This window comes from Hyperolius riggenbachi, chromosome 5 (genome assembly GCF_040937935.1).
Source record: "Hyperolius riggenbachi isolate aHypRig1 chromosome 5, aHypRig1.pri, whole genome shotgun sequence".
Classification (NCBI taxonomy): Eukaryota; Metazoa; Chordata; class Amphibia; order Anura; family Hyperoliidae; genus Hyperolius; species Hyperolius riggenbachi.
This window is the reverse complement of record NC_090650.1, coordinates 344,951,734-344,960,358: the sequence shown is the minus strand read 5'-3', so window position 1 is coordinate 344,960,358 and position 8,625 is coordinate 344,951,734.

Here is an 8,625-nt window from a genome sequence, read left to right as displayed (position 1 = left end):
CTAAACGCTCTGTCAATGTAAATAAATGTAACAAATTCCACAGTAGCGATTGCGACTAGCAAAATCGCAACCGCAGGACATGTAGCATTTTGGTAGCGTTTGTGCTTCAATGTAATGTATTGAAGCGCTGGCAATTCGCTCATGAATCGCTACATATAGCGATTTGAGTGCGATTGCAAACTGTAAATAAAATTATGATACATTGAAAGGACCAATCAGAATTAAAATCGCTAATCGCAAATCGCTACACAATCGCTGGCAAAAAGCTTACACTTTTTAAAATCGCTCCCAAAAGCACCAGAAAATGCTCATGAAATCGCTTACAAAATGCTTCTTAAAAACGCTAGCGATTGCACTAGCGATTTGCGATGGGTTCCAGGCCTGAGAGAATGCAGACAGCCAATGGGGGGACCAACAACCTGTAAATGCAGAAATTGGGCTTGCAATCAGACTGCTGCTCTCAGATAGTTTTGAAAACGCTTTATTGTAGGGACATGATGGTAGATATGCATAAGGTATATAGATACTAGGTGGGAGTAATTTTCATAACTCTTTTTCAGCCTATATAGCTTAACTTGTGAACTCGGAATTTACCATGCCTCTGTGACAGTCTGACTCCCAATTCTGTGAGTATTGTGTAAACAGTAGTGTTGTCCGGATCATGAACGATTCGGATCTTTGATCCGAATCTCTTTTGTGAGTCGAATCATCCGAATCATCAAAATGAGTGATTCGGATCGCAAAGGGGGTGTGGCCAGGAGCGGCACGCCCCCCCCTCTCAGCGGGCAGCGGGGTCCTGGAAGCAGAGCAGAGATGGATCGCTTGGTTGGAGGAGAGCCAGCCTTGTACAGGAACAGGTAGATGAGAGAGAGGGGACATCACTGCCACTGCCAGATATGTGTAGAGCACACATACTGGCTATAACGTGCTGCTCATTATTGGCTGTCTGTTCCGTAGTTGTGTACAGTGAACAAATTGGAAACTTTTGGCACAGCTCAGTAACTTTGTAGACAGCGTGCTGGGCTAGAAGGGCAGGCACTGTGATTGCTGTGCAATATGATCCTCCTGCACTGCTCTAAACAGCTGCACTTCACTTCTGGGAATGCTTTGGGGAATGCTTTCTTTCACTGTGCAACGTTTGCATTCAAAGTATACAGATGAACATATAGGTGAAATATATGTAAAGCATATGATTGCAGCATGTGGGTATTGTGTGCAAACAAACATTTCTGCTCTCTGCTCGTCCCTCCTCCCTTCTCTGTCCACTCCCTGCCCTCTGTCCACCATCTCCCCTTCTCTGTGTGTCCACCCCCTCCCCTTCTCGGTCCACCGCAGGGAAAGTCCTGTCCTGCTAGTCATTTCACCCCCAAATGCTTCCCCAGTAAAATGATCCGAGATTCGGATCAAAGATCCGGATCTTTTCAATAATCCGATTCGAATCATCCGAATCATTAAAAAGATCCGAACTTCCCATCTCTAGTAAACAGTGGTATCTCAGCTGTGTAAAATTTAAAGCTATAAGCTTGCTATACACCAGCAGTTCTGGATGCTTGCCTGGCTTACAGGGGCGAAGAAATAATTTGCATATTCAGTAGTGGTGCATTGTGGGTAACCACAAATGTTCACTTTGCAAATTTCCTTCTGTTTTAAGAAGGCAAATCACACCAAGGATTGCTTTTCAGTAGGAGGACTTTTCGGTCTATTTTATCCCCTTATACATTCCTAGTGGTTTGGGTCACCCCGAGCTGCTTGGTTACTTTGTTATCTCAGCTAACAACCTCTCAACCCGTTTAGATGTTCCGTTTCACTTAACCTCCCCGGCGTTCAATTTTCCCAGGATTTCTTTGCAAAAAGTGATAAAATGTATTTTTAAAACTTTTTTTTTCCGGTAACTTGCCAAAATGTGTCAAGCAAGGGTCTAGTATACAGTGCAGGAGAGTTTTGATGTGTATGCACGTTTATACTGTTCATAACATGTTTTTATGGATGGACATTTCTGTCCATACCGCTGGGGAGGTTAAGGCATATTAATGACATGTATCTATGCATGAAAAAAAAATCTATGTATCCTCTTTTGTTGTTGCATGTTTATAACCATCTGTTCCATCAGTTTGTAACATGATTGAAGCCCGACGAAGGCTATACAGCCGAAAGCTTGCTTACGCTCACATTCTTTTAAGTTAACCAATAAACGGTATCATCCTGATTCAAAACTTCTTGAATTTTATGTAAAAGACATTCAATGTCTAAGGAACTATGATAAGAGAAACGTCCAACGTCCAACTTATGAACATCCCCCCCCCCCCCCCCCCCCCAACAAAAAAAACAAGGATACAGTAGAAATATATTTTCCTCTCAGTTTAATCTACATAATCCACCCTTCTCAAGACAAACTTCTGTGACGCCTTCACTTTTTTTTCACTATTAAATGCATCATAATTCAAATACAGGATCACAACACCCAGGACAGTAAAGTAATTAGCTTTTTAGCTCTGACGAAAAAGTCTTCCTGAGCTTATCAGCACCCTGCTGACAAAAAGCATCGGCCAACTTTGACAAAACTGGTAAACTAAGCTCTAAAGCCTCATCTACACGTGTAGATGAGGCGGCGATTCGGCGGCTCGAATAGCCGCCGGATCGCCTCTTCCGCGTCACCGCCGCGTCCCCGCGCGTACCTGCCGCGTCCCCGTTCGCCGCGCGTGTGCCGGAGTCGATTCCCCGCTCGATTCCCCGCTCGTCCCCACCGGCGCCGATTATCTTCAGCTTGATTCCCTGCCATTGTCCCCTCGCGGGGAGCGAGCAGGGAATCGGCGGTGGGGAGATCCGTCCTGTCGGATCTTATCAATCGAGCCGCATTAGCGGCTCGATTGATAAGGAACATCGCCGCCGCATCTACACGTGTAGATGCGGCTTAAAGTAGACTCAGTGACTGCAAAATTCACCCCTCCAGATCTCTACCAGAGATCAAAATCCTCTCCGAACCTGATCTCTGCTTCCCTCACAGCTGCTGTTACAAGGGACAGCACTAACTCCCCGTAATGCTAGGTACACACTATGTCAGATCGATCTGATTTCCGAGCATTATCCTATCCATTTCCTATGTAAGTGAATGGAAAATGATAAAATGATCGAAAATCTGTTTGGTCAAGTTGGAAATAATTGATCTGACAGTAAATCCGCCAGATCTCATAGTGTGTACGTAGCATAACCCAAAAATTAATATTTCTGCATATTTCATGGTGTGCTAGCCACTAGGAATATGCCAGCCTTTAGACATCTTTACAGAAGTCAGTTTGACACACCCACTGCAAACTTTGCATACAAATTGCATTAACGGCTGCTGAGTAACAGTTCTTCAGCCGTACGTTTCAGTTTAATACTCATGTTACAGATGTGCGAATTCTTAACCGTTTATTGATACAACTTTGGGGCATTGAGAGATCAGCACACCAGGTATTCTGCCAGATCTCTATCCTTGGATGGGGGACTGCAAGGCTGGACTTTGCTTGTCATAGCCACTCCCAAGCTGCAGAGGGAACAAAATCCTAGCGACCCACTCAGCTCTGTGTCCTTGTATATCATCTTTGTCGAATTCCATCAATCGACAGGCCAGCCGGACACTGGCCAAAACACAATACATTGGATTACTCAGCACAAAGACTTTACCGCTTGTTGGACACAGCCAAAACTGTATTTTGAACTTTCAGACATTCTCTATCATTCTCTCTTTTCTGTATTTCTATCCAACCAATCTGTTCAACTGCTAGATATGTTTGGCAGTTTTAATGTAGATTTTTTTGTACAGTTTATATAAGAAAACTAATTGTTCCGGCTTTTTACCCTTGTTACCTGATTATTCCGGTTTATGCTAGAACTATCTTTCCTCAGAACAGACACACTACCGCATTGTCTTATCTTTAGAAATTGCTAGATTTGGCTAGTTAGGTTGCCAATAACCGTTTTCCTCCCTTTAGGAATAGCTAGTTTGAGGTTTTCACCAGATTTGTGGTGCAAAATCGATATTTTCTTTGAACCAATTATACAATCGAGATTGTGTAACATATGGGTACACCATTCGATCTTAGACGTTTTCTTTGCTCAGTCTTTACGCCTTCAGAAGCCTCTAGCGGATGAGACTGGCAGTGTAAGACGGGATTGAGTGTTCATCCCAACTTCCCAACATCCCAACCTCTTTCAAAGCCAGCTGTGAAAATCAGAGGCTGGTAACAGCCTTATCCAAATCTGAGAGGCGGTTACATACCAATATCATACCTCCCAACTTTTTGAGATGAGAAAGAGGCACACTTAAAGCGTTATCGTCACTATAAAAATCTAATTTCAACAGCAACTGGTCTGAGTGTATTAAGTGATAAAGATGCTAATCCTGCATTCAAAACTTTCAAAACTTTTTCTGCTGTTATGATTTGGAGTTATCACATACTTAAGGAGCACTGGCCCTTTAGTGGTCGTGCCAAAGAATTGCATGCTGGGGGTTCTTTTTATCTATAATCTATTCTTCCTTTTCCCTTTATTTAGAGTGACCAGACGTCCCGGATTGCCCGGGACGTGTCCCGGATTCGGGGTCAGCTGTCCCAGGCTGCATGAGGTCCCGGGAAACGTCCCGCTTTTAGCAGCGGGACGTCCCAGCCTCGGGACTCTGGCCACTCTATCTTCATGAACTGGCAGCGGCTTCTATAGACGCCGTGCCAGTTCATTGCCCGCAGCCCCGCTCCACCCTCCTTATTGTCTTCCAGTGTTCCGACACCGGCAGGCAGAGCAGGGCTACTGCAAGATGGCTGCCGAAGCCCTGCACTGGAGACTGTTTGTGTCTCCAGTACAGGGCTTCGGGCGCCATCTTGCCGTAGCCCTGCTCTGCCTGTCAGCGCGGGAGACTTTGGGAGGATCGTCCAGGGGAGATGCGCGCCAGAGGAGTCTTCTGCCAGGTGAGTAAATGCTCTTTTTCCAGGTGAACTTTGCCCACAGTGCATTTATTTTATGGTGACATGTTTGCCCGGAGTGCGTTTATTTTCAGGCGACATGTTTGCCCGGAGTGCGTTTATTTTCTGGCGACATGTTTGCCCGCAGTGCGTTTATTTTCTGGTGACATTTGCCCGCAGTGCGTTTATTTTCTGGTGACGTTTGCCCGCAGTGCGTTTATTTTCTGGTGACGTGTGTCCGCAGTGTGTTTATTTTCTGGTGACATGTTTGCCCACAATGTGTTTATTTTCTGGTGACATGTGTGCCCGCAGTGCGTTTATTTTCTGGTGATATGTGTGCCCGCAGTGCGTTTATTTTCTGGTGACATGTGTGCCTGCAGTGCATTTATTTTCTGGTGACGTTTGCCCGCAGTGCATTTATTTTCTGATGACATGTTTGCCCGCAGTGCATTTATTTTCTGGTGACGTGTGCCCGCAGTGCGTTTATTTTCTGGCGACATGCTTGCCCGCAGTGCGTTTATTTTCTGGTGAAATGTTTGCCCTCAGTGCGTTTATTTTCTGGTGACGTGTGCCCGCAGTGCGTTTATTTTGTGCTGACATGTTTTCCCGCAGCGCGTTTATTTTGTGCTGACATGTTTGCCCGCAGTGCGTTTATTTTGTACTGACGTTGCCCACAGCGCGTTTATTTTGTGCTGACATGTTGCCCACAGCGCGTTTATTTTGTGCTGACATGTTTGCCGGCAGTGCGTTTATTTTGTACTGACGTTGCCCACAGCGCGTTTATTTTGTGCTGACATGTTGCCCACAGTGCGTTTATTTTGTGCTGACATGTTTGCCCGCAGTGCGTTTATTCTGTACTGACGTTGCCCACAGCGCGTTTATTTTGTGCTGACATGTTGCCCACAGCGCGTTTATTTTGTGCTGACATGTTTGCCCGCAGTGCGTTTATTTTGTACTGACGTTGCCCACAGCGCGTTTCTTTTGTGCTGACATGTTGCCCACAGTGCGTTTATTTTGTGCTGACATGTTTGCCCGCAGTGCGTTTATTCTGTACTGACGTTGCCCACAGTGCGTTTATTTTGTACTGACATGTTGCCCACATTGCATTTATTTTGTACTGACAAGTTGCCCACATTGCATTTATTTTGTACTGGCATGTTGTCCACAGTGCGTTAATTTTGTGCTGACATGTTTGCCCGCAGTGCATTTATTTTGTACCCGCAATGCGTTATTTTGTGCTGACATGTTGCCCACAATGCGTTTATTTTGTGCTGACATGTTGCCCATTGCATTTATTTTGTGCTGAAATTTTGCCCACATTGCGTTTATTTTCTGGTGTCTGGGGTAACTGTTGCTGCATTTATTATTTAATGGTCATAGTTGGCTATGCTTGCTGCTTTGGGGTTACGGTATACTACATCACACAGTTTCTGCACACCCATGATGCGAATCCTTGTCTGACCACATCATGGCGTAAACACTGCTTTCTTATGCCTCACTGTTACATCATTATGTTAGCTCCGCCCATACAATGTCATGGCCACACCCATTTTTCGGCGCGGCGCATCCCCCCATTATTTGGCGCGGCGTGCTAAGCGCGCCGCCCCCCCCCCCCCCCCCCCCCCGTTCCAGGTTGAGCCAACGAAAATCTGGTCACTCTAATTTATTTCCCTGCCAGCTGCTTATCTGAAACCTAATCCCCTACTCACTTGTGTTTACAAGCAAGGCTGAGGCGACTCAGCGATTGGAGGAGACAAGAAAAAAAGTAAAGGGCAGAAATGACATCACGAATTAGCCTTTACTGTGGGCAAAAGACATGGCCCCCACCAGGAACAGAATTCTCGTCATTTACTACATAACATTCACTGAAATCAAACAGTGGACAGTATAATACATGTGTTATGTAAGTAGATCAAGTATTTATCTAATTATATATGTGTTTTTTTCCCTGACATAGTATGGCTGATCCTACTGCTTTAAGCCATGCCCCTGCCACACCCCTGATCATGCCCCGTCACACTCCCTAGACACGTATACCATAAAGATTTCATAAGAAAAATATTTTGTTTTATAATTTAAACCACACTGGCTGGGGCGTAGCAATAGCCACAGCAGTCATAGCAGCTGCTATGGGGCCCTGGAGTAGAGGGGGCCGAGGTGGCACTTAATGTACTCACCATTAACTTTCTTTTGTTCCCTCACCCTTAAACTTTGTCTCAGTGCCCATGAACCATGTGCAGTGTTGATTGCATGAACGTAAATTGCCCAATTAACTCATATCCATAGGGAAGGGGCAGGTCACATTGCCTACATCGGAGGGCCCAAAGAAAGTTTTGCTATGGGGCCCCATGAGTTCTAGCTATGCCACTGCACACTGGTCCTTTCTATCCTGGTTCATTTTCCTTCATATTAACATTTTAAAATTAGTAATATATCAATTTAAAGGATGGGAATAAAGTTTTGAGTCAATCAAACACATTTTTAGTAGAGAAATATATACATTTGTAAGGCTTGGTGGTGTATTCTCCACAGTCAGCATGCAACGCATGAGCTGACGTGGAGGAGGTACACACACTAGCACCAGGAAACAGGCTATCCCTAGTATAGTGGAGGGGAGGACTGACTCCAACAGGGCCGTTTCTACCCCCGTGCGGGGCGTGCCGCCGCCCGGGGCGCTGTTAGGAGGGGGGCGCTATAATGGAGGGGGGAGCCGGAGCCGCGGGGAGGGCAGCCCGACCTCTCCCTCCCTCTCCCGGGCGCCCTCCGTGCTCCCCCCTGAGATGCAGAGCGAGCAGCCGGGAAGTGCTGTTTGCAACTCACCTGCCTGGCTCCAAGGGCTGCTCTCTCGCCGCTGATCTGTCTCCTCTCTCTGCATACATGTTGATACACGCGGCTTCCGGCTAAACAGGAAGCAGCGTGTATCAGCATGTATACAGAGAGAAGAGACAGACCAGCGGCGAGAGAGCAGCGCTTGGAGCCAGGCAGGTGAGTTGCAAACAGCGCTTCCCGGCTGCTCGCTCTGCATCTCAGGGGGGAGTACGGAGGGCGCCCGGGAGAGGGAGGGAGAGGTCAGGCTGTCCTCCCCGCGGCTCCGGCTCCCCCCTCCACTATAGGGGACAGCTAGCTATCTAACCTATCCTGGGGGCACCTACCTAATCTAACCTACGCTGGGGGCACCTACCTAATCTAACCTACGCTGGGGGCACCTACCTAATCTAACCTACGCTGGGGGGCACCTACCTAATCTAACCTACACTGGGGGGCACCTACCTAATCTAACCTACACTGGGGGGCACCTACCTAATCTAACCTACACTGGGGGGTACCTACCTAATCTAACCTACACTGGGGGGCAGCTACCTATCTAACCTTCACTGGGGGGCAGCTACCTATCTAACCTTCACTGGGGGGCAGCTACCTATCTAACCTTCACTGGGGGGCAGCTACCTATCTAACCTACACTGGGGGGCAGCTACCTATCTAACCTACACTGGGGGGCAGCTACCTATCTAACCTACACTGGGGGGCAACTACCTATCTAATCTATACTGGGGGGGGGGGGGGGGGGCACCTACCTAATCTAACCTACGCTGGGGGGGCACCTACCTAATCTAACCTACGCTGGGGGGCAGCTACCTATCTAACCTACACTGGGAGGCAGCTACCTAATCTAACCTACACTGGGGGG